Source organism: Saccostrea echinata, unplaced genomic scaffold (assembly GCF_033153115.1).
Source record: "Saccostrea echinata isolate AGI-Se365-2 ecotype Australia unplaced genomic scaffold, CSIRO_AGI_Sech_v1 ptg000029l, whole genome shotgun sequence".
NCBI lineage: Eukaryota > Metazoa > Mollusca > Bivalvia > Ostreida > Ostreidae > Saccostrea > Saccostrea echinata.
In genome coordinates this window covers 18,217,806-18,238,354 of record NW_026889778.1, presented here as the reverse complement: position 1 = coordinate 18,238,354, position 20,549 = coordinate 18,217,806, and the positions used below count along the sequence as shown (strand labels likewise).

The window sequence follows — 20,549 nt, the reverse complement described above, 5'->3', positions numbered from 1 at the left end:
TTGACCCTGTAAATGAATAAAAATAAAACAATAAGTATTTTGTTAAATGTCAAGATATCAAATCGTGCGAAAGAGTTTGGTTACATTGTCAAGAAACATTCATACTGACATATTTCAATACGCACACCATTAGACATATATCTGTAATATCGTATGAATTAAAAACATTTGATACATATTTAAAATATAAACAAAACATTTCTTATGAATGAATGTAATTAAGATTGCAATTTTGGAGACTATTAAACTGCTAAAATTAATCAGCGTGGATTCTGTTTCAGTTCAAACCAAAACACGCAACTGATAAGGAAATGTTTTAAAATGAAAATCATATTTATAAACTTTGACAACAAAACAGACCAAGAAAGTATACAATGTATCCATAATTTGATTTAAAAAATAAGTTGACTTAAAAAAAAAGAAGACTCTAAAACAAAAATATTTTGTAGTTGTTATGCAAGAATATCTACAGTCTTTTTCTGACGTTTTCGTTCACATACATGGCACATTTTCTGACTGTGAAATCCCCTTCCCCCGAACCACAATAGCGTGCCTTGAATTCAATTATTACATGACGAATTATTGTCATTGAAAATCAATAAAAGACAATATCATAGATTATAGCACAATTAGGGTTTTTAAAGTATGTCTCACCATAATTTTGTATACATGCAGTAAATTGGAGCAAAGAGGGGTTGGGGGTGTGAATAGTGCAAGTTGAAAAAACTGACTCTTAAGTTACGGATTCTTTTAGAAAAATCAAAGATACACAGTATCTATCATGGCCAAAGGAACCAAGGGATGCACCCCCCCCCCCCAATAATTTTGCTGATATGTTGTTCACTATAGAAAAACAAAGATAGTTTACGGGTGCGTTCCCTCACTAAAAATTAATCACGTCTGATTAACTTTTTTTGTCTGGGAAATTTTGCTTGGTAGTGCCCACCCAAAATGAAAGTGTTTGGTTATGCCCAACTCCCCCCAATCCCAACTCCCCAAACTGAAGTTGCTTCCTACAGGAATTTCCAAGCAGTGCTATCTTAATTTTACAGGAACCGACATGGATTACAATTTTCTACAAACCGATTTTGAACATTATGGGGATAGCTTTTCTGGGTTGTTAAATTTGCATCATATGGGTCAAAAATGTGATTAATATAAACCCCGCAACTTAAACTGATAATATTATTTATTTTACGTATACTGAATGAAAAACACACGAAATCATTTATATCAAAGATTATCAAGACCCTCAGTGAGACTATTTCATGATTACATGCGACATACCATCAACACGAAGCGCCATCTGTCTAAATAAAACCATATTTTCTTTGAAATTTAAGACTTATCGTCTGCGATCGCCCAGATTGTCTTACGACATGAATCTGATTACAAGCGTGTGGTAATATTATTGTGCACGAACAGTAGGACGTGCTATGATTTTTTTCTTGCTTTTATCTAAGTAACCTGTTCCAAGAACAGTAACTCGTTTGACACTTATGTATGTGACAGATACCCCCAATGAACCAGAATGAGTGAAAATCACTATTCTAGAAATATACGGTGCGTTTGGATTCATGAAGAAGTGATGCATATAAATTTGATATCATATGCATAATTGCTAGTAGTATAAACTTAATAAAATAAAAGGTTTCAGTGAGCAAAAACCCCACACATGTAGAATATCTTAAGGTTCGTTGATACTCTGACAAGAGAGATAACTCTTAATGACATAAATGCCTATTATTCCTTTAAAGATTTTGAAGCTGATTTCGACACTGGTGTCGATTAGTCGTTAATTAAAAGCAATTTTGCATACCTTGAAGTTGAAATGTCTTTTTTAATCCCCCTCCCCCGCAAGCTATGACATAATTGTTTGTATTTTACTTATAAGGTACATTTCTTTCGGAAAATCGTAAAAGTTAAAGCAACATTTTATATGAGTGAGCAGTAGGTTTATGAACCTTTAATTAATTACGTGGTAATACAATATATTAGTTCTTGGAGATAAGTTTACCATCACTCAATCCTCTCATCAAAGATAATGAGAACACAGTATTAGCCTCATAAGGTACGACAAGACACAATATGCGGCAAAAATGAAATTATTTTTATTTACAGAAGCAAAAACACTATAATATTCAAATTTTTACATTTCTTTCAAAAATCAAATCCAAAGTTATAACAATTAGGGAAAAACCTTTATAACAAAAGATCCTCTTTCACTGTCTAAGTTCTTATTATCTAAAGCATTGCAAAAATTAACAACTCCACCACACACCTGCCAGACAAGAGGCAACCTATACATATTTACCTACCAAGCAAATAAAACTAAAGATCCGTACATTAGGAAATTCCATTAACCGCGTAATGATGAAAGAGTCATTGAAAACTGCGCGCATTTGCCAACTTCTCATATAATTTTGCCGAAGAGACTAAATAATTACATAAAATTTTAAACCCATAAGCGTTTTTTTTCCTCGTTTAAATCCGCTCCAGAATTTTCAAACGAAAATGTTGTTATAGAATAACTTACATTCATACCATTTATTAAAATTATTTATATCATTGGCAAGTGTCCTGGATATCGTCAGAATTAACGTTAGTATCCAGGCTACATTTTTCAGTGTAACTGTATACATTTAGAAAATTTGGTCGTTCCAATGATCAAAGAAAAAATGGTCTTTTGTTTTGTTGCCGATTTATTACAATAGAATATCATTTTCTTGGCAATTATTGCCAGCCATGTGTCAATCAGGAATAAATTTGCAGCAGTTTTTGTCGTGCCATCAGTTATTTTTCCTCCCTTGATAACAAACACCTGAAAAATATTGTTTCTCGTTTTTCGAGTAGAAAGAAATGGCTAACTGTTCCAATAGGCAGTCGCTCGTCGAAAAACATCCTCACAACGTCAGGGTTCCCATGTCCTCTAGGACCAGGACTACATTTTAAACGGTGACGGTTGTCCTGTGTCCACTGACGGTCGTATATGTAGGATCAAGGCCACAAGTGGACACCCCTGATGTTGTGAGGACGCAAACATCGAAAAGATTTATTCCAACTTGTTTCACATCAAAATAAAACTACAGGTACTTGTACAGATAATAAATGCCAGTAACGCTGCAGTAATTTCTTTAAAATTGCGTTAAAAAGGTGATACATGTACTAGTATTATATATACCGATTTTATTTCAAAGATAGATGGCGACAAATGTTTGAAATGTAATTCTTTGACCGCTTTGGTTTTGGCAAAGGAGTGAAATAAGCCAACACGGAAGACAATTTGTACATTATATAATGTGGGGATAGATAAGAAGTCCTCAAAAATGCTTAATTTCCGCACAAATTTTGACTTCATTCGATAAATTATCAAAGTCTCGCATCTTACGATGATTTATCAGTGATGCGTGACAAATAAGGAATGGCGGACCTTGCTGCATGTGCTTCCGATATATCCGACATCACTAGATGTTTGTTATTTATCTTGTACGATTCATATGTTGTCGACAAAGACTGTCAGTTTTGACTAACTATGAAAAGCTTGGCAACTTTGCAAGGTGCATAACTCCGCCTGACGACGAATCGCCAAAGACGGTTGTAGAATTTCCAGGAATATGTCACTTCAGCATTTCTGTCAAAACCTCTGCACATTTCCGCTATGTAACACAGATTTTGCAGAAAAGTATCGAAGAAAAAACAGGTATCTGGTCTTGGAAATGTTTCGTAGTTAACAAACATTGTTGTGTCATGAAGTCTAATTAAAATTTCATTAAAACATGCAGTATCCTATAACAGAGTCAATGGGTCTATAATCGATGGCGAATCACAATAGGTCAACGTCCAAAAGTGTTATAACAATGAAATGTATTTTTCCCGTCTGTTAAGGACTCAGACATATGTCAAATCTTAAGCTTGTGACCACAACATGCGACAAATTCCAATGGTTAAGGATGGCTTTTCTAGTGTGGTCATAGAATCCAACCTCTTGAAAACACTTAAATCATCATTACTACATGTAATAACACTAAAGGGTAAACCGGTACATTGAAATTTGTTTAAAACATTTAACAACGAAAAACATGGTCCAAAATACCTTAAATCTTCAAAGAAATTAGAATGATAATGAAAGCAAGCTTACAGAAGTGATTCCCGGTCTGGTAACAGCCAAAGAAAATCCCAAGTGTACCAAAATCTCAGCAGTCAAAACAGAACTAGTCTAAACGTTCCCAGCAAAAGAAGGAACTACTTGTGTTTCTCGAAAACTTTTTTTCTCACTTGTGCCAAACTGGATCGGGTTTATAAATATACTGAGACAGATGTATATGATGAGCCCGGAGGTGTTCCTAAGAACCCTCGTTTGATTTTCATGATAAACTCGCGAATCTTCCCCAGCGAACCGGTGTTTCCATATTTGGGGGATGCTCGTAAGATGAGACGCTTGATGCGCGCAGTGTAGAAAATTACGTAGGAACCAAATTGTTCGGGTGCCCTCGCCCGTTTTCTTGTGTTATTTATCAAAATCTGTGGTTTGAGAAAGATATTTTAAGAGAGTGTGTAATGTGTATTTACTACATAGTAGATGAATGCAGCGTTAAGGTATGCGCAAAACCATCGTGGTCAGTGCATTTTGTACAGTCATAACGATAAGTATTGAATGTTTGCAAGATAGTATCATGTAGGATTGGATTAATCAGATATACTCGGATTATAGCACAAGCAAATATAAATCGGAACTTCTTGAAACCCAAGAGATCTTTATGAGGATATAGAGCCATCTGCTCCAAGCCGCCACCCCCTGGAGCGCGTGCGCTACCGCGCCTTGCGCGAGACTGGGATTTGTTATCGTCGAACGACGATGGGGCTGATGATTTTATTAACGAACATGATAAGAAACAGATGACCCTAGTCAACCGTCTACAGATGTTTTAAGACAATTTGTTTTGTTTTCAATGGTTAAAAAGAAAAGTTACTGTCTGGAAAGGGGTTAACCAAGCAAACGAGACATATAATTACTTATTTCACCTCTATTCAGGCAGTCGTCTGTTACCTAACTTTCATTCTGTCAAGACTTCAACGACAGAATCGTAATTACGTTTTTCTACAAAGCTCCTTTGACAAGTCTAGCCCTACAATAATTAAAAGTTCTTAGTACTCGGTATTACGTAAGGAGTTAATATACATGTACCTGTAGAGTGAATCAAAGAAGGGGAGACGATCTCTGAGATACTGGTTTCTCTCCCTTTGCTTGTTACGTTGGTTAGACGGAATTTTATTTGGTGTGACATCAGTGGTTCATGATGGCACACAATGTCACTCCAATAGCGTTACATATACAGCTGCCAAATTTATAAAACCGAACTTTTTCGTATTTCCTGTCTTTTATTATTGTTCTCAAATAGAATCCTCTCTGGTCAATGATCGAAGAATTAGTATGTCAGGTAATGTCATTGTATAGAATGCACCACACTCAGGATGTACGGCTATAGGTTGCACTATGCTCTCACCGACATTTTGAACCGATTGCAAAGATGTACGATTTGTACGCTTTGAATCAGCCACACACCAAACAGACTTTGAAAATGTGTTTTCCTTGCAAACAAGTTGCATTGCATTCCCAACAAGCATTACATAATCACTGTAGATTCTACAATTTCCTCGACACCCCCCCCACCCCCCACCCCCCCCCCCCCCGCCCGAAAAAAAAATCTTAAAGATATGATAAAAGGAATATAAATGTTTTAGTAGTATGTTTTTGCCAAAATTTTTATATTAAACAAAAAATAAAAATAAAAACCTCATTGCTTTTTAAAAACGTATTGACTCAAACAGTCGAAAGAAAATTTTCATAACATTCTGTCCAAATAACTTGCAATAACTTACCTGACTGGCTCATACCTCTACAGAAGGTGTGCTCTTAGATCGTGTTTTTCAATAAAATCGATGATTTAGATCTAAAATAAAGCATCTACAGGCATGCAAATGGGCTAGCGGAAGTTTAAATATCGCGCGTGACACCCGCCTTTTTCACCCCACCTTGCTGAAACCCACGAAGATCCATACAAATAGAAGCAGGATTTACCATATCGTTGTTAAATTTAACCTGATTTGCACTAATATTCACGTGTACTTTATGGAATAGGTCTTCTATGTATAAATTTCTGATTTATTTTTTTTTTAATAAATTTAAATGACATGTCTTTAATATTGTTTAAGTCGATATTTGATTAAAAAATAAGATCGATGAAAAAAGAAAGTTCTAGACTAATATATATTATGTATGACATAAACATGTACTTACTCGAGAAATGATTGATAGATTGATTGTATGTTGTTTAACGTCCCATTCGAGAATTTTTCACTCATATAGATACGTTATCGTCGGATACCCACGGATGATTTTCGTCTTTTACTCATCACCCGAGCTGCCAATCAAATGACCTGCGCATAATAAATACATACGACGATTTTTCGGCGACTTTGCCCACGGGTGATGATTAAAAGACGAGATCGCCCGTGGGTATCCGAGAATGCAGTATTGTATGCCGGTGAAGACCTTCAAATTTAGATCAAAAGTCGGTACTCAGGGCCAGAAAAATATTTATTTATTAGATGTAACGAATTGTCGAATTCGTTTAACCGAATTTAATTCATTTTAACAAAATAAAAGAATTCTTTTAAACGAATTAAATTCGTTATAACAAATTTTAGAATTCGCTTAAACGAAATTAATCTGTTAAAACATTTCCTTTAAATTTGGGATAAAGTATTCCACAATTTATAATGACTAATTTAATTCGTTATATAACGAATTTAAGAAATAGACATAACGAATTAAACTCGTTTTAACAAAACTCGATAATTCGTTATATCGAATTCATCAATATTTTTGATAGGTCCTAAATGGGCCTAATTACTCTAGAATTTCAATTTCTATGTCGAACTAAAACTGTACCTATCGTGACCTTAAAGGTCACAAGTATAACTAAAAGTATTTCGTAATTATTTCCCCTTTATATGATAAAAGTTGAGTCCCCAACACATAAGGAGGTTTTGTGCGAGATGTGAATAAAATAAGCCGAGTGGTACTGATCATGAAGGATATGTCGAAAATGTGAAAAGTTAACAGGCGGACTGAATGACGAAAGATTAACTTTGATCACGAACCTATGGCTCAGGTGAGCTAAATATGAGCAACATGCTTTTTTTAAGTAACACGACGGTCACGTGACGTTCTCGACCAATCAGATTCTATTTTACTAGAGGTATAATAATAATTTTATTATACCTCTTGTAAAATAGAATTATTATAATATATATGTGTTATTTATATCATTTCTATAATTTTGTTTTTAAGAAAACTGCACTTTTCCTATTTAAAATCAACATTAAACAATTTACGTTTCAAACAAAACAAACCTTAAATCCATTCAGTTTGTGTTTATTTCTGTCAATGACGATGATGAAATAATCAATAGTGTATAGTGCAATTAGGGAATCTTATTTATACAAATTTTATATGTTAAAGAAAACATTTAGTGAATAGGATTATTATAATATATATGTGTTATTTATATCATTTCTATAATTTTGTTTTTAAGAAAACTGCACTTTTCCTATTTAAAATCAACATTAAACAATTTACGTTTCAAACAAAACAAACCTTAATTCCATGCAGTTTGTGTTTATTTCTGTCAATGACTATGATGAAATAATCAATAATGTATAGTGCAATTAGGGAATCTTATTTAAACAAATTTTATATGTTAAAGAAAACATTTAGTTTTTTTTTTTTGAGGGAAATCCTGAATTTACAGCAGAAAAAAACCTAATTGAACAATTTTTTTCCACTTTATTCAAACGACAAAACAGTTTAATTCAATCTTGTATACGCTTCGATGCATTTTAAGTAAGACTATATGGCGTCATTAATTAAAAAAAAAATGAATCACCTCTTCATATTATATAACGATTGCGTGAAACACCAGAAAATACACAATTACCATTGTGTTCTGTGCATGTCATGCACAATGCATGTTCGGTATCAACTAAACATAAGTTGTCCCAGACGGACCCCCTCTATCTATAATATTTATTATGAAAACTGCCGTAATATCAGAATCAACGGTCTCTTAATTTCTCCATGCGAAGGAGACACGTGCCGGAGGAAGGAAAGGCAAAAAAAAAAAAAAAAGGAACCCCCCCCATCCCGCCCCTCTCCTCCTCTCTGGCAGCGGTGCGCACAAAAATTCTGAAACAAAATTAAAGAAGAGGATATAGAAAGAGAATCTTTTCTTTAGGAATGCAAGATTTTGTTGACATTTTTACTTTACTTACATGTAAGAGTTTACACCCCTCCCCTTATAGAAATCCTGGTTCCGCCCCCTGCATCCCTAGAATATTATTACAGTACTATAAATATACCTTATAAGGAAGAGCTGCATGGATAAATCCGATTTCGATCATTCAGCATAGATACCCCTTTACATTTGGAGGGGGAGAGACATGGTTCAGATTTTTTTTCTCTTCTCTATTTTTATTATCATTTTCCCCAAGAAACATCTCGTGCATTTTGGTATCTAAGTACCTAGTATGCCAATCATCAATGTCAGTTTGTCATATCTGTATTGCTGTATACGTTTCATGGCCAAAAGTTTCTCAGACATATTGGAACAAGAGTTTAAATGCATACTGAATTGGACATGTACATGCCACTGACCGATTTTTGCAATCAAGGATACTCCCTTTTCCGCAGCAGACTTTGTGGTGGGTTGACCTCCTAGGTGCATGTAATACATGTACAAATCGTTATTATAATAATGCATGCATTTACTTCTGCATCATTTAAGGATCTTTAGTAAGGTTGGTCAATGCTACATGTAGAACTTTCCAAAATGCAAACCCGTTGCTTTTTGAATTAAAAATTACAGAACTTACCCGTTTCAGATCGTATCTTGCTTTCCTATTAATTATCAATTTGAAAATGATGTATATGAGAAATTGGCCCGGTAATGGGTATTTTCTTAGAAGTAAGGACAGTCATCAAGTCGTTCCGGGAAGAGACGTGCATCCTTTACATCACTGTAACCGATGCAAATCTTATACATCAAAAAAGGGGGTAAATCATCACTTTCCTATTCACTAAAAACAAACTGCATAATCCCATTTACCAGTGCGTTATGAAAGGATTGCATATTGAATACACAAGTTGGGGATCTTGAAGAATGACATTAATAAAGAAAATAAATAAAAAAATTCAATAAATCCTTTTTCACAGCATTAACAATTTTAAAAATGAGATATATCTTCTTCTTCTTCTTATATATATATATATATATATATATATATTTATATATATATATTTATATATATATATGTATATATATATATATATATATATATATATATATATATATAAGCACTCACCCTCACTAGCAAAGACTCTTAAATGTATTAAAACGCCTTTACGAAATCATCTATATATGATAAAAACTTCTCTATAGTTGATTAAACATATATTTAGATTTAAATTAAATTATATATTTTTACCTTTCAAAAGGATAAATCCTAGAGGCCATTCAGCAAATAACTTTACACTGAAATAAGAAAAGTGAAGTTTTAAGAATGATCTGTGACGTGCAACCAGAAAAAGATGCATAACTCTGCATGGACAGTTAATCACATTGCTTAAGATTATCTCCTTTAACGAAATAAATTATTTTTTAACAATCTTTAACCTTTGAACATTTTTTTCTTTAAATTTCGGCCATCATAAGGATTAAAAACTTATAGTACCTTTTCTTTTAAAAAAACTCCAAAACGAACCGTTAAGATAACTAAATTGTAATACACTTTTATATACCCCGAGGTTCTTTTAATAGGTATATAAAAGTAAAATAATTGAAATATTTCCCTTTCAAAACAGATCGTTGAAATGGACGATTGTTAGGTACAAATTGCTAAGGAAAATTACATTTTGCACTTACGTCTATTTTCTCACACATCAAGCCGTATAATGCTCTCGGCGAAACCCAATTTATAGAGTAAGAAGTTTCTGTTGTTTCTATTTCTTAAACACCAACAGACAAAGCATAATTAATATGTAATTTCCAGACAGATTAAGTATAATATATAATTTCCAAATTAAATCTCAAGGACAAACTCTTATTGCGCTGTCTAACCTTGGAGCTATACACGATGCGCGACGTAATAATACATGTAGTTGCACACACCAAGAACGATAACTCTAACACGCCACCGCATCATTTCACAACCTTGACTGCTTTCCATATTATAAATACCTATTCGGTAAAACTCGGACGAAAAAAGACACATGATACATGTATTATTTGACATTTGTAAATTTTTATTTCTCTTTTTGTTTGACATAATTACGTACAAAATATCTGAGAGACATTGGTTTTTTTTTAATTTTGTCAAAAGCTGGAATGAGTTCCCCCCCCCCCCCCCTCAACAAAGAATGAACCCCGGCATCAACTTCCATCAAAATCCATTTCATTATCAAATTCCTGTTATTTACTCAGTGCACTGTTGCAATCCTCAGGTTAAATAACTAGAATGTAATAAAAAAAAAATCCTGACATTAAATTGTTTAAAAGTTTATCTCCCCGTTAGATATTTCAGGTCACCCTTTCACGGGCTTTGTTTCTTAGAGGTTATCACCATGCGTGTAAGAAATGCCTTTTAATTGAGATTCCCACCCAGTGCAGTCGAAATTTTGATATCTGCAGATGTACAAGTCAAACTTTTCTTTACCTACTTCTGTAAATTTAAAAAGACAATAAAAAGCATTAAACCGAACTTTTCACTAATATGAAATTTTAGGTCATTCCGATTTGAATATTTTACTCAAAATCTAATTTGAAAGTTTACCCTCTGGATATTAATTATCTAATTTAAGATATAAGGGCAGATCACTCTAACTGCACAAATTTTTTTAAAAAGGAACTCTTTGGTGTGCAGTGTACAGAGGATCCTTAATATTCTTGGCGCAGTCAGGATTTTCTACAAGTCGCTTAATTGTTTTTATTGAAAAAGTTTGATCCACCACCTAACAGGAGACAAACTTATCTCTGCTATTCAAATGTAGACAGACCTTTTAAAAGAAACTTTTGGCATCTATTTCTTGATTCTGAAATGATCATCTACAAGAGCAATGACGTCATAAAACGCCTCTGATCAAAGGTTCCCCCAAATCCATAACGCTCATTGATTCGTTGATCGTCACCGGATGAAATATATGTATTTGATATAGGTTTCCTAAACATGGGGGCGGGTCTCCGCTCATTCATAAAACCGCTGTGACTCACATATCGGCGGACACACAGGTATTGTGTATTAACCGACATGTCATTGTCTAATTACACGATCTAAGAATACACCTTGATAACCCAAAAATTCCACCAGGTCAATTTACCTCGAACAAGCCGTCTTACTGTAAGCTTAAAACTTTATATGCTTTCTCAAATGTTTTGGAATGCAACTTTAATTAAAATAAAATTTTACCTCGGTGAAGTAAAGAAAAGTTCTTTGCATTAACAACTGCAGAGCCCTTGCCCCTGCGCACATGGAGAGAGAGAGAGAGATTAATTTGCTTTTAAGTTTCGAAAACTGTTAGGGATTTGTATTAATTTCTTTCTGCATACACGCAATGTTCGCATCTGAGTCTATGTAAATGCAAAAAAGAATTCCCAAAATATTTTTTTAAAAACTCACTTTTACAGATGTACAGAAATACATGTATAATTGATTTAAGAATATTCGAACTGAAAAATCAAATTTGCTTAAAAAGCAAATAATACTGCATTGTATTGGATAATTAAAACATTTACCTTTGATCAGCAGAAGACGGTCTATTATGTCGCTGTGTTCGTGGTTCGTAGCGATCCAACATGCAGTTTGTCAAAGTCAAATTAAAATCACCGGTAAAGAGATGACTTTAATAAGTTTTTCATTACAGGTGCGCTATTAACAACGATCCATGCGCATGCTTTCTATACTTGGTCTCTCTGTTGGATTTTCCGTGCGATTTCACTTATAGGCACGGTGGTATATTCATCCTTGGGCAGGTCAATATTTTGCAAAGGACTTTAAAAAAAGGATACATTCAACACAAAATAATATGTAATCTGTCTATGTAATCTAAAGCAAACATTTAAAGGATATATACCCTAACTGGGTCTTTATTATGCGCGAGCGTCCAAATTTTTGCCTGAACCCAGGGGCAAATATGTGTTAAAATGGCACTTTAAGATTTCTCCAGCCGGAGGAGTGAGCGAAAAGGTCAAAGGTCAGATATTGTACTGTAGACAGACACGATACATGTAAATTAAAGTGTGATTTTATGGATGTTGGACATAAAGAAATATTATGAATGTAACGAAATTGCCTGCTAAGCTTCAGTGCGTAGAGATACAAGATTAACACAGAGTAGATAATTTATCACGAGTCCGTATTGCAAACAACCCGTTCTCTTCTTCATGCACTATATTAAAGTTTAATGAAAGAGGGGTATTTTTACATTATTGATTTATGATACAAATCACGACTCAATTTTAAAAGACAAATATTTACCAAACGTTAGAAAAAAAAAACATTTTCATTCCTATCGTAAATGACTGTACAGAGATTTTTTTCTTTCTCTCAGGAATATTTTATTTTCATTTTTACCTATACTTCACGTACCTAAAGAACTAGTGGCGTTATCATATGTGTTGTCCCGCTGATACAAAAAAAGTACCTAAAGAACTAGTGGCGTTAACATATGTGTTGTCCCGCTGATACAAAAAAAATCATATTCTCACAAATAATCTCACAAAAATAAGATCTTTGATCCACTACCGAATTTGATATGTCACTTCAAAGCGATCAAATTCTTCGGCGGATCAAAGAACTGCTTTAGAACATGCAAAGGCGGATCCAGCGCCGGGCGTACGCCCCCCCCCCCCGTTTGAATTTTTAAAAAATTTTGTTTAATTGTATTATCCTAAAATCAAAGCAAATAACACCACTTATTTGTTAGAATTCGTCAGTTCCCCCCACCCACCCCCCGACCCCCACCAGGGCTTTGCCTTGTACCCGCTATGGGCTTCAATACAGCCCCCAGACCCCCTGGCTTCTACTGCCCCCCCCCCTTATGAAATTCCTGGATCCGCCGCTGACGTGTATCAATAGGCATAGATGTACGGGTTTTTTTCTTTTCAATCTTCAAATTCTTTCTTTGTGAATTTAGATTCACTTTTTGGTAACAATTGAATCTCAATATTCTAAGAAACAAAAATAATAAGTTCGAAATTGTATCTGATATCCAGAGTGTAAATACAATTAACCGTCTGTTAATTCATTATACACTATTAACCATCTGTTAATTCATTATATACTTTATACGTAGATGCTTTATACCCTTGCTACGCCGCGTTATTTCCTTTCCATATCCATCGAATACAACATTCTATTCATCTGCACACGGATATAATTTTTTTAAAAGAAAATTTAAACATCGCCAATGTGAGTTCATCAGTTACAGGAGAACTGTACAACATTGTAAGAGAGATCAACAGAGGTAAAACATAAAATGATATTTAAAATATAAGAATTTAATTTTTTATTTTTAAAAGATGTAATATATCATTTCGAATTCGATATACAATTTTCTGTTTATTTTAATTGTCAACTTTAGAACTCTAGAAATGTCTGACCAAGCACAGTGCAAGGGTGTTGAAAGTAAGTCTTTTTTTTTCTTTTTTCTTTTTTTTTGGGGGGTTGGGGGTTGGGGGGGGGTTAAAAGCAGTTGTACATCTGTTTAATTGAACGTCCATGTAGTTTAATTCAAAAATTAATTCAAAATCATTCGACCCCCCCCCCCCCTCCAAAAAAAGCTTAATCTAATTACGTCAGGACTGGTAACTTCATTTTTGTATTGTATTTTTTTTTAGAGTTATCTCTCTTTGTTCATATTTTCTTCGTTCACATGCATTATTCACAATATTACCTAAAAGGGGGTGGGGTAATCAATCGTGTCAGTACCTTCTGCAACATGGCCTCGATTTTAAGCTCACACTCAAACGACCCGTAACTCCCATATGTTAAACATTTTGGCATTGGAGCATTTAATGAATCCGAAGAGCAGTCAATTTAAGATCATTTGAAAACTTTCTTCTTTGGAAATGACAATTTGAAAAGTTCCATTCATTTCATTACCTAGTTCTAGCTAAGATTATTAAAACCACGTCCTCATTTTTTCTGTCACATGACTGGGCCACAAGACATGTTTAGAAAATAATTCTAAAAATGGTCAAGGCTACAGTTTCTCAAACAAAAAGCGATTACCCTCACTTAAAATAAATTTAATTTTATTAAATTTGAGTCGCAAGTACCGTCTATTATTGAAATTTACATGTTGAAGTCGTGCATTTCTCTGCAACAACAAAGATTAACCAGGTTAGCGTTGATGTATATGGACCATTTGTTTAATTTTAGAGGAGAAACCAGCAGGCGGATCCTGTAGGTGTGGACCTGAATGTAACTGTACAGAACCAGGGGGCATTTGTAATTGTGGTAACTGTAAGCGTCCAGTCAAAACCTGCTGCGGGGGTAAGAACTAAAATACGGTTTGCTAAGGTTGTGTCTTATTCAACATTTGTTTAAATATAATAAGGAAAAGAAATCCTGTGTTGGGGATTTTAATTAATCTTTTGAAAAAAATTCGACATCCTTGTAATATCCAATTTATGTTTAAAACAAGAAAGAAACTTGTTCTTCAGTTAGATGCATACTTTGAGTCTGTATTCTACATTGGTGTACATAATAAATTATATATATGGATAAAATAATTCATATAATCATAATACACTCTGGTATTATATATTGAAATATACGTACATGTACGCTGTATAGTAAATTTCTTATATATAGTATATTGTATGTACTGTAAATATTTTGGCATATGCAAATATATATATATAAATGTACCTCAAATAGATGAAATAAAAGATATACTGTGTGAATCTTGTAGACACAGAGAAGTGCTGTCAAAACCCTGGCAAATGTGAAAAAGCTGATTGCAGCAGCTGCAAAAAGTGACGTCATGGCTACCAAATGAGGCAACCAATGGAGGAATGTTAAAGGAAAAGGGACAATAATTACTTTTTTTATTAGAAAAAAAATTTAATTCAGAACAATTGATAAGTGTGTGTCAATAAAATTCAGTGTAAGAGCGTTACATTGGTTTGTGTATGTATAAAATCCAATTATTTTAATAAAATCTTTCATCTATATATCAAACACAGTACCTTACTGTTGAAGTCGAACTTATTTGATCTGATTTGCTTGAGTAAATATTTTGAGGTCTTTTCTATACATCCTCAGTATGTTTCATGTAAATAGAGGTTTAGAGCCTTCAAGGGAACGATTTTTTTTAAAGAAGAATGAATAAATAAACAAACAAACATCAACAAAGAGCTATAGCTATATAGAGTCAAGAGTATATGCGTTTGTTCTGTTGTCTTGGTGGAAATAGGCGCTGGACATATTAGCAGAATTTCTAATGGTGTGAATGGTCATTTTTAGCCAAATATCAATATTCAAGGTTTCATTGAACAGTGTGGAAGTAGTGGAGGTATAGAAACGAATCGAGAGAAAAAAGAATAAATTTCAGTAGAGTTCATGCTCTGTGACACACTGCAAAGCTCGTATCTTAACTGTATAAAAATGAACTATTTTCTTATGAAAATTTCTGTTGGTGACCAGGGGCTAGCAGACATAGTCTGGCTAACAAAAAAGGTATATGAATATTTGACTGAACTTTCCCCCTAAAATGTCCTCAACCTATTTGGAATTCCTGTAAATGACCTATAAATAGTTTACTTCTCCGCAAAACTTCCCGTCAATACAGACAAGTAGCCAGAATGGAAGTGAGATGTACAGAGAACGACAGGGCTCCTGGGGGCTGCCTTGAGCCTCCTCCCCTCAGTGGGTCCAGGACGAAACTCTGGTGGGGACTCAGGGGGCGAAACCCCGAAAGCAGCTGAGTTTTTCCAAATATTTTATTTATTTTCTTTGCAAAATAAAAATTATGGCATTTCGCCATTGTTTAGAAAATAATAATAATAAAAAAAAAAAAAAAAAAAAAAAAAAATAGTAATATTGTTTTTAACATGAAGGTAATACTTCCATGGAAATTTATTGTACCTGCAGTTGAGGCTAAATATTTCAGCGATATTTTGGTATCAAATACTCTTTTTGTAATATTCAACAACAAGTATAATAAATGTTTGTTTTTAACAAAAAAATGTCGTATTTAAATCATACACGAGTAGATAATACATGTAGCATTCAATGATATGTTTGAATTTGGATTTCTCAAAAAGATCTTTGAAAAAAAATTAATGAAAATGATTTTATTTGGATTTGGCAATGATTTAATAATATATAGTTTTCAAATTTAATTATACAGGCATGATATTTTGTATAAAATTAGAATCGAAACAGTATGACACAAAATAATTTGAGACACACAAAATAATCGTCGGATATAGTACTGAGATTTTTTTCTCAAAATAACCAACTCTCTCTTTTGTATTCTTTTTTTAAATTTACTTATCTATTTATTTATGTTGTAAAATGATGTGTACACACTTACGTATTTGCGTATAAGCAGCTACTATGGAACGCCATAGCTGCCTGAAGGTCATTTTCATATTATATGAGGTGGAATAACCTTTATGTGAAGTGGTGAAGTCATTATATATAGTGGTAAAATCATTATATTCAATGAAAACTTTATTATATGCAGTGGTTTTATCATTATATACAGTGATAAAATCATTATATTCATTGAAAACTTTACTATATGCAGTGGTTTTATCTTTATATACAGTGATAAAATCATTATTTTCATTGATAACTTTATTGTATGCAGTGGTTTTATCATTATATTCAGTGGCAATGTCATTATATGTAGTGGTTAAATAATGTAATGAATTGATAATATAGATACATTATGTTGTAAAATCATTATATGCAGTGATTTTTCCATTTTATACATTACTGATATCTTTCTGTGATGTGATGAATTCAATATATACAGTACGAACATAATTTGTGTGATAAAGCAATCATTACATTGTATGAAACCCGCTGCATGTGGAGTGCCAAGTTAATTTCATTCAGTGCGACACCTTTACATGAAGTGAAAAATCTATTATGTGCAGTACTAAGATCATTATATTATAAAGTAAAATTATTATATATATTCCTTAAATCATGCTTTGCAGTAGTAACATCTTTATATGAGGTGGTTAATTAATTATATGATGTTGTTAATTTGTTATATGATGTGCTCAAATCTTTATTTGCATTAGACGTTTCATGTTATGCAGTGGTAACTTCTTTATCATCATCTAAACTGGTCCTTTTATTTAAAAAAATGCGCGGAGTTCCAGTTTAAAGAGTGTTTGAAAATAGGAAACCCGGGCCGTGGCAAATTAAAAGCCGGGACTATTCGAGATTTTTCTAATTTCTGATTCTATTATACAGCTTCCTGATTTTATCAACTGTGCTGAAATTTTAAGACTCATTTTTATAGGTTAATGTGTATTCGCTGTAAAAATTGCATTTAATTTTAAAAATACTTAGTAATTTAGATTTTCTTGGCGATTGTTGATTTCCAAGTTCAGTGGTGGATCCAGGAATCTTGAAAAGGGGGGCCCGACAAGTTTTTGGTCGGGGTAGGTAGCCCACAGCCAAACCAAAAAACAATTGATTTATTAAATCTTATGTATATTTTGGATACAAGGGGGGGGGGGGGGAGGGGGCGGGCCCCATAGGCCCTTTCTGAATCCGCCCGTGAGGTTGGTAAATCGGGTAGGCAATCAAGTAGAAATTTTACGTGTTTTGTTTGTTGTTTTTTGTTTTTTTTTTTTTTTTTTTTTTTTGCCATATTTGACAGAAAGCTAATAAACTTTTAAATTATTCTGATGTTAAAAATTATTCATTCTTTGAATGGCATTTTTTGAGTGAAATGACACGTTTAAGAAAAACTGGTTCACATAGGCGTCGGAACCGGGGGGGCTATTTCCCCCCCCCCTTTTTTTTTTACAAAGGTAGACGTAATATAGGCATTGAAAATTCGGGCGTAGGTCTAGCCCCCCCCCCCCTCCCCACTTTCTACAGGCACGATTCATTGTAGTGAAAGAAGGGTAATTGGTAGTGTTTAAAAGAATTTGGTACTGAGAGATGTTCGACCAACCCCCCACACCCCCACCCCACCCCACCCACCCACCCACACCCCCGAAATAGGATTTTCGGGTTTGGAGAAAGAACAATTTTCCTTTTTTTTTTTTTTTTTTGCTTGTCAAGTTTTTTTTCAGGTTTGATTTTTTTTTCTATTTCAATTAGCCACCCCACTATCAATTTCCTTCCGATGCCAATGGTTCTTTAAAATCGGATTTGATCTCCCGGAAGTTAAACATAAAAAATCCGAAATACTTATTCATTATCTACATGCCATTTGATAAAATATAAATTAATTAAAGAATTATCACATATACATGTAATTATAGGACTATTAATGCAAAGCCTTGTGTCAAACTTTAATCACGCGTAAGTTGCTTGGTTTAAGGATATCCGATCCTCAGCCTTGAAGGATAACTCTTAATTTTATCATTTTATTCAAAAAGGCTAAAATGATTTTAATTTGGTTGTTTGTTTGCTGTTTAACGTCCCTCTCGATAATTTTTCACTCATATGGAGACGCCACAATTTGCCAGTGGAGAGCTGCAAATTTTGTCCTATACTCGACACTTACGGCCATTGAGCAGTGAGGGATTTTTTTTCGTGCCAACACCTACTGTGGAACGGGACCTCGGTTTATGGTTTTATGCGGTCTCTTACGAAGGACCTGTCTCAACGTCCCACTGTCGGATTCGAACTCGTGACGTAAGGATTGACTCCTTATTCCGCGTCTCTTAGAGCAGACACTCTAATCACCGTGCCACGTTGGCGACGGCAAAGATGAAACTTGAAAATGAAATGTTTTCATGCAGCAATTTTTATTTTAAGCATTTCAATGTGATTTAAGATTTTCTGAAGTCTTAGAAACAGTCTTATAAATAGTTGATATTAGTAATTTAACATCCCCCCCCCCCCCCGAAAAAATTATTAAACAAATTACATATTTAACGTAATCCAGTTTCCTTCCATCTACTAACAAATAGATACAAGTGCACATTTGCATATTATGAAATTAGAAATGATTTATGGTGTTTTGCAAAAGGTTCTTCCCGGATGATCGGATCTGGTTTAATAATCCTTTTTTTTTAATGAAAATGTGTTTTTTGCATAAAAATAGCATTTTCAAATAAAGAAATAACTATCAAAAAGAAAAAGTTTTTTTTAGTTAAAATACAGTGTTTAACAAAGGAATAATTTTTAAGTTTATTAGATTTTTATCAAATATGTCAACAAAAAAAACACACACACATAAAATATCGCCAACCCAGTCTACACATTTTACCAACATGGAAATCAACAATCGCCAAAAAAAAAATCTAAAATACTAAGTACTTATAGCACAATGGATAAAATATTAAATCAGAAAATTGAAACTGCCTACCAATTTTACTTGAAACCAAAAATCGTAAAGAAAATCTAAAATACCAAGTATTTAAATACAATTTTTACAGCGAAAACACATTAGCCTAAAAAAAGAGTCTGAAAATTTTAAATCAGAAATTTGAAAAATCTCGAATAGTCCCGGCTTTTAATTTGCCACGGCCCGGGTTTCCTATTTTCAAACACTCTTTAAACTGGAACTCCGCGCATTTTTAAAAAATGTTTTTGCAAGAGGACCAGTTTAGATGATGATAAAGAAGTTACCACTGCATAACATGAAACGACTAATGCATAAAAAGAATTGACCACATCATATAACAAATTAACAACATCATATAATTAATTAACCACCTCATATAAAGATGTTACCACTGCAAAGTATGATTTTAGGAATATATATAATAATTTTACTATATAATATAATGATCTTAGTACTGCACATAATAGATTTTTCACTTCATGTAAAGGTGTCGCACTGAATGAAATTAACTTGGCACTCCACATGCAGCGGGTTTCATACAATGTAATGATTGCTTTATCACACAAATTATGTTTGTACTGTATGTATTCAATTCATCACATCACAGAAAGATATCAGTAATGTATATAATGGAAAAACCACTGCATATAAGGATTTTACAGCATAATGTAACGGTACTATCACTTCATTACATTATTTAACCACTACATATAATGACATTGCCACTGAATATAATGATAAAACCACTGCATATAATAAAGTTATCAATGAATATAATGATTTTATCACTGTATATAATGATTTTATCACTGTATATAAAGATAACACCACTTCATATAATAAAGTTTTCATTGAATATAATGATTTTACCACTATATATAATGACTTCACCACTTCACATAAAGGTTATACCACCTCATATAAAATGAAAATGACCTTC

The 20,549-nt window shown here is 33.4% G+C and overlaps 1 long non-coding RNA gene across 1 annotated transcript; it reads left to right on the top strand.

Annotated features, from left to right (window-relative positions):
• The first annotated feature begins 13,526 nt into the window (after nt 1-13,526).
• Nucleotides 13,527-15,300, top strand: LOC133194582 (uncharacterized). Its single transcript, XR_009722125.1, has 4 exons — nt 13,527-13,579; nt 13,697-13,740; nt 14,497-14,610; nt 15,032-15,300. It is a non-coding gene; the product is annotated as an uncharacterized LOC133194582 (long non-coding RNA).
• Nucleotides 15,301-20,549: the final 5,249 nt, after the last annotated feature.